Source organism: Coturnix japonica (genome assembly GCF_001577835.2).
Source record: "Coturnix japonica isolate 7356 chromosome Z unlocalized genomic scaffold, Coturnix japonica 2.1 chrZrandom1481, whole genome shotgun sequence".
NCBI classification, from domain to species: Eukaryota; Metazoa; Chordata; class Aves; order Galliformes; family Phasianidae; genus Coturnix; species Coturnix japonica.
The window spans coordinates 1-4156 of record NW_015439778.1 but is presented as its reverse complement, the minus strand read 5'-3'; the positions used below and the strand labels follow the sequence as shown (position 1 = coordinate 4156).

Here is a 4156-nt window from a genome sequence, read left to right as displayed (position 1 = left end):
ACAATTCTGATTATAATATAATATAATAATATAATATAATAATCCACAATCCTAGGTTGCTTTTGCCAGATTTTTCTAAGCCTGAGTGTCATGATTCATATAGCTGTGTTTTAAGTGACATAGCTACATTTCTGATGATAAAGATGAGAAAAAGTAGTCCTAACGAGTCATTCTGTTGGGGTAAAGCCTCACATAAAGCACAATTTATTAGATTTGTGTAATAAGTAGCAACTGAATGAATTACTGCAGTGCTGTTTTATTCCTTAGGTACTTGGGTTCCAGTATAGCTAAGACAAAAGCCAAATGCCTTTCATAGTCTGGGCTGAATGCCTGGAAGAAAACAGTCCATATGCTTAACACAGCTATGTAACATAGCATACTCCTCAGTCTTTGTTCACAAAATGTCTAGGACTGAAAGCGGTGAAGACCGAATTATACTTTCAAATCAGAAGACGTTGATCCTACCAAGCACAGGTTGAGGTGGATTAGCAAAGTAAGACGGGCAAGACTAGAATGAGCTCACACAAGCTGTACACTGTATTTAATATCTGGGGGGGGAGGGGAACGAAGAAGGCAGCTTTATTCCACCATATATGCAATTCCTCCTTCCAAACAGACATTAAAAAAGGACCATAAGAAAATAATTATTGGACATAAGCCATCATTTTAGCCCAGCATTCGTAAGGTCAAGATTTTTAAATCTGAAACCATCAATTCTAACCATATAAAGTCTCTAACATAAATCAGATATATATAATACCTTTAGCATTTCTCCTGCAAAAATCCACCTCTTCAGCCCAAGAGGAACAATTCTCTTTGCTGTCTGAAGCCTTAGCTCTCTTCCTTGTACGGCACTTACTGTCTCAGAAAAGAAAGATAAGGAGACACATCTAAAATCACTATTTCATATCTTATGTGTACATACTTAATGCTTTTAAAGTATATAAGCATCATACTTAGATCTATGTGTTTCAGAGTTATTTCTAAAATGTCCTAATGACACTTCCATGTAACTTAATTATAACCGTATTTAATCCAGCAATAAAAGCAAATTGTCTATATTAAACTTTTTTAAAAGGTAATTTTGTGGATTGTCCAACTTACCTATGTATCCTTTACATCAAATATTAGGAAAATATAACTACTTTTATTTGCGTAAATTGAGATGGAGGAATGGGACAGAAGGGGGAATCCCAGCCCAGAGGTGTTATAGGTTTAAAATTGAGCTTTCTGTCAGTTGCAGTAATTTGCAGACAACAAAACAGGTCATATAAAGTTCAAGAAATGTGTCGGGTCAGAAGCTGTCCCCCAAAGCAGAATAAAACTGGTGATGTTATAGGCATTACTTACGGTAGATCAGGCAGCACTTTGACTTGGTTCTGCTCATCACCATTTAGCATCTGTAATGCCTTCTGAGATGCAGGGCATGGCCAATGCCCTATTTTCTTTGCTTTGTGAATTTTTCTTGTCTCACATATCCCCACCTCTTGCAAAGCAAGAAAATAGGGACCGACCTGTTGCAAAAGTAACATTTTCAGTGACTTTGTAACGTAGTCTTTTTTGCTGTACTTCTTATAAATCAGTCATCTACCACCCACGCCCTGTTGCACCCTGTTTTTTATAAACATGACCCTTACATGACTTGTAAGGATCTAGCACATACAGGTTGCTTAATGTAATCTCTGTAATACTTGTTTTAACTATTGCTGTAATTCACTCCTGTAAGCTGGCCTCAGTGGTAAACGAAGAGCCTAGAAAATGGAAAATTTTACATCTCCTTTTTTTCCATAGCTGAGATTTTCGTCTCTTCAGCTGGACATAAGACTGAAGCAAAGCTAACTGATTCTAAGCTACTTAATGGAAGTATGTACAAGCTTTCCTCTCCCAGTCCACAAAGAAAAACCCAAGGAGCAATCTGGCAAAGAATTACTCCCCTCCTTCAACCCTTCTAAACTGGGAATTGGAATAAGCTTCTTGACACTATGGAGGCAATAAGCTAGTTAGTTAGCTCTACAGTGCTCTTTGTAGAAGTTTCAGCTTCTGTCTAGAAATACAGAGCTTTCAACCCAACCTTACAGCTCTTTTTAAAAAGTCATGCAAGTTTTTTGCATGGTCCAGTGACGGAATTCATTCAATAATTATACAGTCATTGTATGTGATCATTAAAGAAAGCTTTGAGTATTTAACAGATTACCCACGATTCTGCAAGTCACTTGCTGTAGAGGGACTCTTAACCTGCCGCTATACAATTACCAATAGCAAATAGGAAAGCACTCTCTGAACATACTGAAAATTATAGTTGATAAGATGCTGTGTGACAAGAGTGTACGAAATTGGACCATAGTTGATATTTATTGTATGGAGCAAGAATGAAAGAATTGTTTTGTTAAGGAAAGCCACAAAAATCACATGCAATTTTTTAAAGCTCTAAAACAATTTTTTTTCAAGTAGAAGCAGAGTGATCAATATTCATGGCAATACTAAATACAGTGATTGCTGCTGTGTTTATGTTGACAATATTTGTTAAATACCAGATCTTGTTGGTTATTCTTAAAATTCTGATAGTCTTTTGCTCGTGTTCTGTTTTAATGCATTTTTCTAATGGTTGGACTAGATGATCTTCTAGGTATTTTCCAACCTTGATATTCTGTGATTCTAATAAGCAATAATCTCTGTTTAGAATAAATTCCTGTAAAGTTTGAGAAAACTTAGGTATGGAGTAGTTTATACCAGTATAACTTTGTCTTTCTTTGACCTTATCTATACAATTTTGGGTCATATATCAAGTTATGAATTTCCTATTCTCATCAGTCTTCACTATTAAGGCTATTGCAGAGTGGCTCCAAATTAGGTCATGACATTCCTGTGTGGTGTCCCTGACTTGTGACAGTCTTCCTGCCAGTAACAGTGGGTCCGCAAAATTCAACCTGTATTTCCAAATAAGCTATCGCAGTTGGTAACTTAAAGGCAAGATAAAGTCTACAAGTAGGAGAAAGTCTTTAAGAGGACAGATTCATAGCAATATAATGTATTTCAGAATTACAGAATTCAGTACCTAGCAGCAAAATAATAACTGTCACCTCTTCAAAAATCCGAAGGAAAAAATATCACTGAAAAACTATACAATATTTTGCATTTTCCTTAACTACAAATGTAATATTGTGACAAATGGTTCACATGAAAGATTACTTTAAAAATCTTTAATTTTGACTTCTCATGATAGTTGCACATAAACAGATTAATTTTACAACGTGTTACCAATCCCTTAACAAGAAAATTTAACCACTGTTTTGAACCCTGCCCTCAGGCAAAAAGAAACACAAATGCAGCCATTCCTACAAGTGGAAGCATACACATGCAGTGAAAATGATTTTACACCACAAAGAAAGATACCTTCCAATACTTTAATTAATCTAATTCTATTTGAAGTGCCAGGTATTAAGAAGTGTAAGAGTTACTTACTATTTTCTGAAGAGAAAGAGGTTCTGAAGAAATAGTTACATTCCTCTGTAAACACATTTTTTTAAAAACTGCTTCAGCAACAAACATTTGAAGCCAGGGGGACGGTATGGAACAAATGAACGCTTTAAAATCACGTATTGAAACATCTGGATGAATGCAAAGAGAAGAGGAAGAGTCTTAAAATCAGAATATACAAACCTGTACATGTATAGTTGTCTAGAATATATCTCTGAGTGATTTTTAATTCTTCTGTTGCAGATCTGTAAGTTATTCTCCATGAAATTTACCACAATAGCACAAAATCTTATTAAAACAGATTTATCCATCACCTAAGAAGACAAACTACTTAGAACATTCATCTTATTTGTGCATTTGAAGTGCAAAGAAACACTTTTTACAGCGTCAAACACTTTAAAAAAAACACTCAAAATCCAGTATTTTAAAAGTTTCAGCTTGATTTTGAGATTATTCATTATTATTCATTCAGTGAAATTATGCAAGTGATTTAATTTAAAATTTCACAAGACATAATACAAACACAAGTCAGGTAAAAAATATGTAACAAAAAAAGTTTAACTTATGCAGAGGAATTCTGTATTAAAAGTGACCTTGCGCAAATTCCCAACATTTTTCAGATATACCCCTATCATCAGGTTTATCTTTGGTCTATCTCTTTTTTTTTTTTTTTTTTTTT

The 4156-nt window shown here is 34.6% G+C and overlaps 1 long non-coding RNA gene across 1 annotated transcript; it reads right to left on the bottom strand.

The window, feature by feature from the left end:
* Positions 1 to 27: 27 nt before the first annotated feature.
* LOC107306919 lies at positions 28 to 3629 on the bottom strand. The gene is made up of 3 exons (XR_001552305.2): positions 3463 to 3629; positions 1351 to 1514; positions 28 to 858 (listed from the first exon to the last, which is right to left on the bottom strand). It is a non-coding gene; the product is annotated as an uncharacterized LOC107306919 (long non-coding RNA).
* Between the last annotated feature and the right edge of the window lie 527 nt (positions 3630 to 4156).